Source organism: Amia ocellicauda, chromosome 8 (genome assembly GCF_036373705.1).
Source record: "Amia ocellicauda isolate fAmiCal2 chromosome 8, fAmiCal2.hap1, whole genome shotgun sequence".
Taxonomy (NCBI): Eukaryota; Metazoa; Chordata; class Actinopteri; order Amiiformes; family Amiidae; genus Amia; species Amia ocellicauda.
The window spans coordinates 43,568,605-43,582,402 of NC_089857.1; positions in this window are offsets into that span (position 1 = coordinate 43,568,605).

The following is a 13,798-nucleotide window of genomic DNA, read 5'->3' on the forward strand; positions in this document are numbered from 1 at the left end:
ATTGAATTCCTTACAAGTAGATGGACCAACGTTCCGTTGTGTTTTCCCGTGGACGTGCTGCAGCTGATTCACATCTGTAGTTTGTGTGATCAATCAGACATGAAAGGTTGTTACCAGTTTCAAGGCTACTTTTGCAGTCTGACTCAGTGATCCGCTCCAGCTTTGGAAGCCAACTGTTAATATATTGTTAATCTACCTGATGTTACATAAAACACCAGAGCGTACAAATGATATGCTACAAATGTGGGCTCCACACTTCAAGAAAGATATCGCTGCTCTAGAGGCAGTTCAGAGGAGAGCAACCAGACTTATTCCAGGTCTGAAGGGAATGTCCTACTGAGAGACTGAGGACCTGAACCTTTTCACCTGGAACAGAGGAGACTACGTGGGGACTTGATCCAAGTCTTCAAAATCATGAAAGGCATCGACCACATCAAACCAGAGGAGCTTTTCCAGATCAGCAGGGACACACGCACCCGGGGACACAAATGGAAATTGGGCTTCAAGGCATTCAAGACAGAAAACAGGAGACACTTCTTCACACAGAGAGGCGTCACAATCTGAACAAACTCCCCAGCGATGTGGCTGAAGAGACAATGTGGGAACATTCAAAAACAGACTGGATAGGATCCTGGATCACTTAGTTATTAATGGACACCAAACGAGCACGATGGGGCAATGGCTTCCTCTCGACTGGACACTTTCTTATGTTCTTATGTAATGAATCTGAATATTGTCTACACAAACACAAATATATTGAAATCTCTGTTACAAAAAACAAACAAACAAAATAATCCTCTCTCTCTGTAACTCACTTTAAAACATTACAATTTAACATTTGAACATTTATAAATGTCTTAGTCATGGTGTCCTCCGTGACATCAGACCATCGCTGTGTCGAATGTGCACATGGCAATAAAAACTATTTCCCATATCATGTATGCAGAGCTCCAAGCAGCACTTCACACTAAACATGTACCCTGACAAGGCCATTGCTGAGACGCGGGGCCCTGGAGACGGACTGGATCCATCCGTGGCCGAGAGAAGTGAACCGCAGAGGGGAAACTCCTCCCAGTCAGACAGCGGCTCTGGTGGTTCTGGGTGAGCGATTCATGGTGACAGCTCAGAGGATGGCACTCAGCCCCGGCAGACTGGAGCTCATATTAACCTTGTGAGCAGCACTGAAATTAGTACTTTGTCACGAATGCATATCAAAATTTATTTCTCCTGTACAACTTGAAAGCAGGAGCTCATAAGCTTGAAGAAGTTCTCTCATGTGGGAGAAAAACACAGAACATGTGCGGACCTCCACTGATCTGCTGGAGTGAGAGAAAAAAAGTCTAAGAAAGAAAGGGAAAGATATTGTAAATAATCACCTCCTTTAGAGATGTTAAAATCTGCATCCATGTGTGTGTGTGTGTGTGGCTTAGTTACTGAAGTCTTCCAGTTATAGCCGATGATGCAATCAATAAAAGTCCAGACAGTCGGGTAACTCTGGGAGCGGTCACTGGGTATATTTAATATACTGGGGATATTTTATATCATTGTGGGCAGCAAGTGAGTGTGGTTAATTACAGGGAGAATAAATACTGGTTATAGCAGTACAGTAAAAAGGAACTACAGGTGTATGGCTCTGGACATGTATATTATCATTATTATTTACATATGATTTACATTACATTATGATTTATTTTAAAAGTTTATCTGTATATTAAATGTGCATCTTTGCAAATAGATTGTAAAATGATAATACAAACAGCTGCTGTCTTGTGTGTGTGTGTGTGTTTATAATTAATTTATATACTTTGTATTTGAACAGAACGGACAGTTATAATTATTTAATGACTTGTGTGTGCAATGTGACATGCTTTGACACACCTCAGTCACTACGTAATACTGTATCTAAAAAGTCCATGGTCTACAGAAAGAAGGAAAGAACTCACCGAGTAGCGCCATCTCTTCCTACCTACACATTTTTATGATACGACTCTGGAAACTAAGTGAGGAGGAGGATGAAAGCATCCAGCTGAGCAGAGGAAGAAGAACTGACATCAGAAGCACGAAGGAAAGAAAACACAATTATCTCATGCTGTAGCGACACTGGTCGACAACCATGCGGAAGAGGAGCTGCTTAAACCACGAGACCACGGTTTTTTGTGTGTTGTTGTTTTCCTCGAGCTGAACCACAGTGTCATGCACAGCTGTTTGTGTTTGTGCAACCTTTGGTCGCACACTTCAGCACGAGGACGTTGAACTCATGGCACAGGAAGGAGATGGTTAGTAGGCTGCTGTGAAAAGGGAGGCGTGCATAACATATTCTCAGCAGTGTCCCTTTGTATTTACATTGAAAACACACACACACACACACACACACGCACACACAGATGTGCACACACACACACAAACTCCATATCTTGCACAGCAGCTAAAGGAATGTTTTAAAGGATTCAGTATCATATATAGTACGCCAAATCACAACACGTGGATCAGTGTTACCTGCCACAGACATGACCTCAGTTTTGGTTCTGGTTGCTCTCCAGATTTCTTCACCGCACCAGTCGGCCTCAGAGACTGGCGATCAACGCGGACTGAGAGAGTCTGTCTGGACCGCATTCGATCTCATGATGCTTATGAAGCTCACCAGCAGGGGCACATGTAGAGAGAGGCTGTTCATCTCAGACAAAGCTTTGCACCACACACACACACACGGCACTAATGAGGAAAATATGGGCTGTAACCGATCCCCAGTTACAGCCGCAAAACTCTGCTTGGCAATTAAGTTCATAATAAAAGAAGCACACAGCTTGATATGTTTTTCTTGGCATTAGCAGAGCATTAGCATTTGCACAAACTATTGGGCAAAAATAAAAGCCGACATACAATAACATTATCATCTTTATTGCCGTCGGTGTGGTTGTGGATGCCTCTGCAGTTCAAATGAAAAGCAGATACTAATGTTCAGAAAAATAAATAATTAGGCGGTGGCGTTTTGTTGTGTTTACTTTTGTCTCCTGTTTTCATATTTGGTAATACTTTATTTTAGGGTTCACCTACTATGCATGTTTGAGTCATTACCTGTTCCCTAATTATCACAAAATAAGATTTTGGCACAGAATAAGATTTTACGAGGAACTTATTACATGTGTTTACTTATTATTTTGAATGGCTAATTGTATGTTACTGTAATAAAGTATTTGCAAAGGCAAATTGGTCAAAGTAACTGCTTGTTAATCATCTATACCATAGTAATTAAACAACCAATCACAAGGATCTGAGAGAATGTATTGAATTAAGGCTTTTGCAGACCGTATTCTGAAGTGAAGGCAATGTTAACATTAATTTAAATCTTATTAAGAGGTAATTAGTTGCACTAGTTAGATACTGGATACTGTGGACAGTTCTGGGTTCCACACTTCAAGAAAGATATCGCTGCTCTAGAGGCAGTTCAGAGGAGAGCAACCAGACTTATTCCAGGTCTGAAGGGAATGTCCTACTGAGAGACTGAGGACCTGAACCTTTTCACCCTGGAACAGAGGAGACTACGTGGGGACTTGATCCAAGTCTTCAAAATCATGAAAGACATCGACCACATCAAACCAGAGGAGCTTTTCCAGATCAGCAGGGACACACGCACCCGGGGACACAAATGGAAATTGGGCTTCAAGGCATTCAAGACAGAAACAGGAGACACTTCTTCACACAGAGAGGCGTCACAATCTGAACAAACTCCCCAACGATGTGGCTGAAGAGACAATTTGGGAACATTCAAAAACAGACTGGATAGGATCCTTGATCACTTAGTTATTAATGGACACCAAACGAGCATGATGGGGCGAATGGGCTCCTCTCGATTGGACACTTTCTTATGTTCTGGTGTTCTAATAAATCTTACATTTTTTTAAACTATTATTTTTAGACTATTAACTATAAATAAGAAAAGCTTCAGTTAAATACTAAAGAAGCAGTCAATGGCTAATCCATGTATAGTAGGGGAACCCTACAATAAAGTGTTATCTAATATTTGTATACTTGGGTTGAAGCTTTACATCTTTTATGACACCGTAACAGGGTATAATTAAGAGTTTTTCTTTTGTTTGCATAGTTTTTATTGTTTAGTTTTATATTAATTCACTTTATTATTTATTCCATGGTTTCTTTTGTGCTTAATGTTATTTCACTAGGTAATCTCCCCTACCCAGTCTGCTTTAACTAGCAAACCTTTTAAACGATGTTAATTGGATAATTGGGAACAGCTTTTTGCTTTGGAATAAAACTCCTGTCTTTGTTTGTTGCAGGAGGGCCATCATGGAGTAAATGTGTGAGAGGTGCAGTGCAGGAGTGAGGGAAATTATGATAATCTACAATAAAGACACTAAGACTAAGGAGATATTTAAATGGAAAAATTATATATTTGACTGGTGGTGTAATGGAGAAAGGCTGTATTTTAAAGAAATACGCAAAAGAGAGTGTAAGAGTTTAGAGTGCGCTATCATCTAGTGTATTTTCTGCTCTCGCCTGCACTTCACTTGTGTGATTGTGAGTATAAGACTCTTTTAATTGTAGGTCTCTGTTCTGTATTTTATTGATTGTATTTGTAGGATTGTATTTACATGAATGCCTCTTTTAAAAATATTGTTTTCTGTAAAAATGAAGCCTTAAACATTACATTTCTGTGCCCACTTAACTGTTAAAAAGATCACAGGGAAGGTTTTACAGAAGTGAATTTAGGGGACCCTGACCCCTTAAGCAAATCAACAGGGTGGCGTAGTTGGACAGTGCCCTCGCAATGTCTTCAGCCAATTTGTCTTCCAATCCCATCAGGCAGAAAGATGCAGCTATAAATCAATATACAGTGAGCACATGAATAAAGAAGAGCACAAAAAGCTAAGGTGTTCCTAAACCTTGTATCCAGTAATAAAACTGAAAAAAGATCCCACTGAAAACAAAGCTTCAAGAACCCGATCTGTGCCTCTTAAAATTGCTTCATTACATTCAAAGATTAGGAAAATAAGCTGGAGATTGCACCAGGAAATCACGACAATAAATCTTCTTTGCTTAGCCGAATGCTACGGCAATCGGAATTCAGAGCAGGGAGAAAATAATCAGGGATGAGACGAGGCGAGTGTCTGTAGCTATCGAAGCAAACGCTTTTAATTTGTGGATCGCCCCCAATATATACATGTATACGGCAGGGCTAGATTCAGTTAAATATTGCCTCCCGTTTTATTCACATGCTGACATAAAGTGTAACCCGCAAACGACAGAAAGTGCTGGTGCATTCAATTCAGTCTTGTAAATATCATAAACATAACGCTGTATATGTGTGTGTGTGTGTGTGTTTTACCACACCTGATGTATCATCTTATTTATAGGATCATAGTTTTGTCATCTTATTTCCTCAGTTATTTCAAGAGAAACAAAGCTTGCTCTGAAATGCCCTCAACACAGAGTCTAGCATGTTTGATTCCATAATCCCAGTTCATATATTTAAAGCTTCAGTTGCACCATTGGACATTGGTGGATCAAGAGATTTCAGTTCTGTTTTCTCTTCTTCGACCTTGTGTGACATCCAGAGACATTTGCAAGATTTCACTAACAGCTGCAAACTGCACATTTCCAGAGAAATGTAGTCAGATGTAGTTCATTTGAATTCCTTAACACAATAACAACAGCAAAAACAACAAAGAAAATTGACGGAGTGTATGCCGAGGTGTGCGTGCAGCAATATGTCTACTTTTGTTTATAGCCTTTCTTATGTTATTACTATAGGAATACAGTGTCCCTGTTTGTAAGCTTCCTGCCTGGCAGATTATCTGAAATGTCTTAATTGTGTTTTGGAAATGTCCTGCATGGTTTGTTTACTGATAATAAATAACAATGCACGGTAACATGTTACAAGATGTGAAATGCTGTTAATCAGGCTAATTAAGCTTGCCTGGTTTCTGTTTAGTGCCGATACAGAATGAATGTATTGTGTGAATTTGTATGAATTAGTAAAACATCAGGGCTCTGAGGTAACACATTTCCGTGTGGTGTTGCTGAGAGAGGTCGCTGTACAGCAGCAGGGGGTCTCCGTCACTGAAAACCTGATTAGTGTGTTCCTGAGGAAGTGCGTGAAGTTAGCAATGCCATTGACATTGACAGGACTCAAGCAACCTAGCATTGAGGAAGACAAACAAATAAAATATTTATATAAACACAGTCATACAGACAATCACAATATTGTCATCCTAACTATATTGTTTTGCTATTATAACAAACCTTTAATTGTAATATTGTAACGCTTGGGGAGGAGCGAGGCTCGAGATCGCTACACTATACAGTATATATCATCATCATCATCATCATCACCATCAGCCCATATCGATCCCCCACTGGATGAGGCTCCCTAAGATGTCTCCACTTGCTTCGATCTACAGCTTCTCTTTTCCACATCATGCCTGCATCGCTGGGGAGTTTGTTCAGATTGTGACGCCTCTCTGTGTGAAGAAGTGTCTCCTGTTTTCTGTCTTGAATGCCTTGAAGACCAATTTCCATTTGTGTCCCCGGGTGCGTGTGTCCCTGCTGATCTGGAAAAGCTCCTCTGGTTTGATGTGGTCGATGCCCTTCATGATTTTGAAGACTTGGATCAAGTCCCCACGTAGTCTCCTCTGTTCCAGGGTGAAAAGGTTCAGGTCCTCAGTCTCTCAGTAGGACGTTCCCTTCAGACCTGGAATAAGTCTGGTTGCTCTCCTCTGAACTGCCTCTAGAGCAGCGATATCTTTCTTGAAGTGTGGAGCCCAGAACTGTCCACAGTATCCAGATGAGCTCTAACTAGCGCATCGTACAGTCTGAACATCACTGCCCTTGTTCTCAATTCTACACTTTTGACAATATACCCTAGCAAATCTTCACTGATTTGGTGTCCAAGGTGAACATAACTTCATGACTTCTACGAGTATCCGTATCTATTTTTTAAGATTTAACAAAGCTGTCAAACATTTGTTTTACTCAGGTTCATGTTATGCCCCATTTTCTTGCATCTGAGAGTTCTTGAAATTGAATCTTCAGTTTTTCACGTGTTTTTGCAGCTATGACAATTTAATCGGCTAATCATAAATTGTTCAAATAAGCTCCTTTTAACTTGATTTGTTTTTCTTTGCAATACAAGTCTTGAACACACACACACACACACACACACAAATATAGTTATTCCAGAACAGAATGTAATTTCCTTTCAATTACTCACTTTAAACATATCATTGCTTTAAACCTTCTTCTCTTTCATGATTTTAATAACTTAATTAAATTTCCTCTTAATCCCTCATGGCTTTAATCTAAGAACGCCTTGTCTCTCCAGATTACATTTTTAGCTCCTTTTATTACTCACTGTTACATTAAATGAGACTTTGTATTCTGGCAGAAGAAATCTTGACTGATTGGTATTGAAGGGCAGAGAAGATATTCACAGCATAACCAAACATTTGGGCTTCGGTGGGTATTTGTGAAATGAAATTCCATAAAATAAATCAATCAATGAACACATAAATATGGGGTCAATGACTCTGGAATAGATTATATTAAATGTATTTCTGATTCTGATTCCAATAAATTATGGCAACCAAGTTCAAACCTAAGTTATAAATCTTAACTGCGTTGCACAGGTAGTTTGACTTGAACTGCCATCCTTAAAACACAGCTGTCATTATTTAATGCTGAGCTAGCACAAGAGCGATGGTATTTTCATGTTTTAAAATATTTATATGTGCTGTAAAATTGTCCTGACCTCTGTCCTCCTCCAGCGATGTTGTGGATACTGTTGGTAAAACACAGAAAGTGCTGGTTTGTGGTTAGTCTGAGTCCAGCCTCCGTGCAGGTGTTGCTGTTGTGAGTTCGGTCATCTCCAGACACCTGGGGTCCACATGCCCAGGCTGATGCTCCACTTGCTGAAAGACTCAACTTATTTACACTGTGTGAATGGGAGGACTGTATGTTTTAACACATGGGCCGTTTGTCTGGTTTATTTATTTATTATAGAAGCTGACACATCCATTGAAAATACTGCAGCGCGTCGCATATTTCAAGAGGTTCGAGTTTCACAGAATCATTCTTTCCTCCCCAGAAACCGACAGAAGAGAATCTCTTCTGGCCAAGACGGTGCATTTGTGTACAAAGTATTTTACACTACGATCTCGTAGGTATACTCATACCTTTTATGAATCGCATGCATCTAAAGGTGATTCTTTAATCACTAATAAAGCTCATTTAATTATGAAGCACTTTCAATCACTTAATTTCCATGACAATCTGTTCTTCGTGCAACACGCACAGAGGAGCTGCTGCTGCCAAAATCACACACTTCTGTTGAGACTTAAATTATGTACAGTGAGGGAAAAAAGTATTTGATCCCCTGCTGATTTTGTACGTTTGCCCACTGACAAAGAAATGATCAGTCTATAATTTTAATGGTAGGTGTATTTTAACAGTGAGAGACAGAATAACAGCAAACAAATCCAGAAAAACGCATTTCAAAAAAGTTATAAATTGATTTGCATGTTAATGAGGGAAATAAGTATTTGACCCCTTCGACTTAGTACTTGGTGGCAAAACCCTTGTTGGCAATCATGGAGGTCAGACATTTCTTGTAGTTGGCCACCAGGTTTGCACACATCTCAGGAGGGATTTTGTCCCACTCCTCTTTGCAGATCCTCTCCAAGTCATTAAGGTTTCGAGGCTGACGTTTGGCAACTCGAACCTTCAGCTCCCTCCACAGATTTTCTATGGGATTAAGGTCTGGAGGCTGGCTAGGCCACTCCAGGACCTTAATGTGCTTCTTCTTGAGCCACTCCTTTGTTGCCTTGGCTGTGTGTTTTGGGTCATTGTCATGCTGGAATACCATCCACGACCCATTTTCAATGCTCTTGCTGAGGGAAGGAGGTTCTCACCCAAGATTTGACGGTACATGGCCCCGTCCATCGTCCCTTTGATGCGGTGCAGTTGTCCTGCCCTGTCCTTAGCAGAAAAACACCCCCAAAGCATAATGTTTCTACCTCCATGTTTGACGGTGGGGATGGTGTTCTTGGGGTCATTCCTCCTCCAAACACGGCGAGTTGAGTTGATGCCAAAGAGCTCGATTTTGGTCTCATCTGACCACAACACTTTCTCCTCTGAATCATTCAGATGTTGGCAAACTTCAGACGGGCCTGTACATGTGCTTTCTTGAGCAGGGGGACCTTGCGGGCGCTGCAGGATTTCAGTCCTTCACGGCATAGTGTGTTACCAATTGTTTTATTGGTGACTATGGTCCCAGCTGCCTTGAGATCATTAACAAGATCCTCCCGTGTAGTTCTGGGCTGATTCCTCACCGTTCTCATGATCATTGAAACTCCACGAGGTGAGATCTTGCATGGAGCCCCAGACCGAGGGAGACTGACAGTTATTTTGTGTTTCTTCCATTTGAGAATAATCGCACCAACTGTTGTCACCTTCTCACCAAGCTGCTTGGCGATGGTCTTGTAGCCCATTCCAGCCTTGTGTAGGTCTTCAATCTTGTCCCTGACATCCTTGGACAGCTCTTTGGTCTTGGCCATGGTGGAGAGTTTGGAATCTGATTGATTGATTGCTTCTGTGGACAGGTGTCTTTTATACAGGTAACGAGCTGAGATTAGGAGAGTCCCTTTAAGAGAGTCTCAGCTCGTTACCTGTATAAAAGACACCTGGGAGCCAGAAATCTTGCTGATTGATAGGGGATCAAATACTTATTTCCCTCATTAACATGCAAATCAATTTATAACTTTTTTGAAATGCGTTTTTCTGGATTTTGTTGTTGTTATTCTGTCTCTCACTGTTAAAATACACCTACCATTAAAATTATAGACTGATCATTTCTTTGTCAGTGGGCAAACGTACAAAATCAGCAGGGGATCAAATACTTTTTTCCCTCACTGTAGTTTTTTAATTAAAGTGTTATAGCTATGGGTGCATGTATGTGTGTAGAAATGGGCTTTAAAAGGCACATCATGCTTTATGAGTTTGTCAGTTGTCATGGCTGTGTTATTTTTGCGCCACTTGTAAAGACCAACTGTGAAGGGGTTTGTACTGTGTCAGTTAGATAGCTGTAATATATGTACAGCTCTGGAAAATATTAAGAGACCACTTAACATTGATTTCTGAACTTGGAGTGGTCTCTTAATTTTTCCATGGGCTGTATATGTGTGTGTTTGTGTGTCTATATATGTTGTGATGGAGTGTACATTCTCAGAGGTGAACTGGGAGGCTCTGGGACCCTGGGGGTTGAGGACGGTGCACTCCATCTTGGGAAAGGAGGCTGAAGTAATGGTGACCATGTTGGTAGAGCCTCTTCAGGGTGCAATTGGTTGTTGTGGGATGAGCTTAATGGGATAATTGGATGCACTTGGTGAGAATTATTTAAAAGCATGTGGGGGAAAAAAAGGAAAAAGGGAGAATAAAGGAGAATCTGAGGGAAAAGAAAAACACAGTGTGGCTTAACCCCCCCCCCCCCCGCCGGGTAGACAATCGTAGCTGTCCCTGGGGAGCTGATTTAATTTGTATATTTGAGGACAAGGAGATGGGTTAGGTTTTTGTTTGTTTGTTTGTGTTTGTTTACAATAAATACACACCACAGGGTTTCAACATATTCCTCTGTGTGTTTTTTCAGGTATGGCAGTACAGGGAAGCACGATATATATAAATTCACAACGGCAAGAAAGAACAAATACTGTAGTGTCTTGATTTATACAAACAAACTAAGATCAACATTGTACACACAGACCTGTGATTATATGTGTTGTTCATTTAGACTAAATAAACTGATTTGAGTAGACAATGAAAAACCATCTAATTTTCTACTACACATGGATGAATTGTATCTGTTACACTTCAAGAAATAGCCTGTTATTTAATAAAGAGGGAAATAGTTTCAATTTTGTAATTTTCCAGAGGAGAAAACATCACAAATACAATAAATACTATGTTTTACTTTTCATCAGCTATGTGCCGTTTTCCCTGTGAAATATTTTTAGTCGTTACTGTTTTGCATGATTCATCCCCCCCTCCGCAGTGGACCTCAGCCTCCACCTGTTTCTGCAGCTGGTTGGTTAGAAGTAAGTTATTGGAAGTTTCTATGGTAACTGTGTTGAAATAACTAGGCTACAATTTAGAAGCAGGGTGCTCTGCTTGCCGTCTCTGCAGGAGTTGGCTCAGTACGCTTGCACTGTAATCAAGGCATTTTCAGTGATGCTCCTCGGCATAATTATACACATCAGATGAACAAATGTTCCCGAAAGCATCTAGTTCTGCTGCCCCTGTAAACCAGGAGAAACAGCAGGACATGTGACAGGGCGGACAAATTGGGCTTCCAGTCCTGCAAGCAGATGCGAAGCAGACACGTACATCTGTAAAAGTTCAGTAAAATACTTTAAGTATAGATGTCAGAGAAACTGTTGATTTTCAACAGTGCAATAATGCTGTGTTGGAATGCTTGTATATTGATAAGTTAAAACTGGAGTAAAACAAAATGAATCATGTTTACAGAGTTGCTGCCTCTGCTATCTGAGTAATGCCTAAAAGCCTGATCCTGCCAGATATATATATGTATTGAAAGTTCAGAGGCAGTTATACCTTGGCTGAGTGGAGCGATCATGCCCGGGTTTTTCTTCAATGACAAAGACAGCGTGGGTTACCTGCTGGCACTCATCTGCTTGGTGCCCCCTGTGTGGAAACGGGCCGGGCTGGTGTGAAGGCTGGGGGAACAGATCAGAGGCTGGGAAGGGATGGAGGCAGCCCAGCTTAAAGAGCTGTGAAGAGTCTGCAATCAGTGGGAGATTAGACAGGGTTGCTGTGCGGGAAGGATTGCGTGTAAAGACTTATGTCCAGAGGAGGTCAGAGGAGATAGTCTTCGAGAGAGTAGTGACTACAGCTTGGGCTGTGTCCACAGATATCTGTCTATTTGTACATCAAGCTGTCTGTCTATCTATCTATCTATCTATCTATCTATCTATCTATCTATCTATCTATCTATCTATCTATCTATCTACCTATCTACAGAAGTGCACACAGACAACAAATTAAAAGAAAAACCTGAATAAATGAGTGGAGGAACATAACGAATGCAGATGCCTCCAAACAGGTGTACTGCATGATACAATGTTCTGTGGCATGTATACAAATGCTGAGCAGGTCCAGTTGACCTGGATTTTGGATCAAGATGGCAAGAGGAAAGGATCTAAATGACTGTGAAAGAGGGGTCATTATTGGGCCACGAATGGCTGGAGCTTCAGTCACACAGATGCTCAACTGGCTCGTGTTCTGGACAAGTGGGCGAGTGCATGTGTGGCAACACCAAGAGAACGGGACAGGCCTGACTGCTGGACCCCTACAGTGAGGGGGTCCGGAGGCTCTGTTATGCTGTGGGGGGCATTTTCCTGACATGGTTTGGGTCCACTTGTCCCCTTAGAGGGAAGCGTCTCTGCAAATCATGACAAAGTTATTCTGAGTGATCTCCTTTATCCTATGGTGACACATTTCTCTCCTGATGGGAGTGTCTCTTCCAGGATGACAATGCCCATCCACAGAGCACGAGGGTCACTGAATGGTGTGATGAGTATGAAAATGATGTGACTCATATGCTATGGCCTTTGCAGGCACCAGATCTCAACCCAGTTGAACACCTATGGGAGATTGTGGACCAACGTGTTAGACAGCGCTCTCCACCACCATCATCAAAACCCCAAATGAGGGAATATCTTTTGGAAGAATGGTGTTCATCCATCCAGTAGAGTCCAGAGACTCATAAAATCTGTGCCAAGAGCATTGAAGCTGTTCTGGGGCTCGTAGTGCCCAACACCTCACTGAGACACTTTGTGTTGGTTTTTCCGTTCATTTGTCACCCGTCTGTATGTTATTGTCTCTTTATATAGATTGATCTCCTTATCACTCTATATAAAGGCGTGTGCCGGCACTACAGGATAAGAAACGATGGTGTGCATTGCTTTAACATACAATCTTAAATGATGATTAAGGAAAAATTAAGTATAAGAGTCCGATGCCTGTAGTAGAACCAGATTGTGCTCGACACAAGGAATCACTCCTTGGCAGCCTGAGAATCTTCTTCTGAAAGTTCGTCCCTCTTTCTCGAGGTCATCGAGGCAACGTGGAGTTCTGACTCACTTTCATCTGTGGCATCATTTCATCCTGACCTTTAGATGATTTGCAGGGATCACATTTTGTAATAGCAGGGGCAGCGCACATCAGAAGAGAGGCGACATTGTGTGCATGTGAACTTGATTTGTGGTTGTCGTCACTCAGGGGGAATGGTAACAACACACAGGTAATTCATTTGACATTGCTGTGGTCCGGTCAGGAGATCTGCAAATCTGGCTATGTTTGTTATATGACCGGTGAATCCAATTTCATATAGATTCAATCATTCTTCTTGTCTATGTCAATCAATCTATGTCTGTTTATATTGAAGGGTCACCAATGTCTGACTTATTAACAGCCACAGAAGCCTTAGATCAATACAAAATGCCCAGCCACACGATATCGGTGCCTCACAGAAATTAATGTTATTTTTTACTTAGTTGAACAAGAGGACCTTACACACAAACACACACACACATTAGCACAATTTCATATATTTAAAACGATTTATAATGATTGCTGTCGCATGGAGCAATATCTTCCAACATACTTTCGGCTGGACTCCCATTCTGAGCTAGTAAAATGAGTGATTATAAACAGCAATGGGTGCTAGTAACTGTGCATTGTGGTTAACTCATCAACGATTTTAAGACATTCT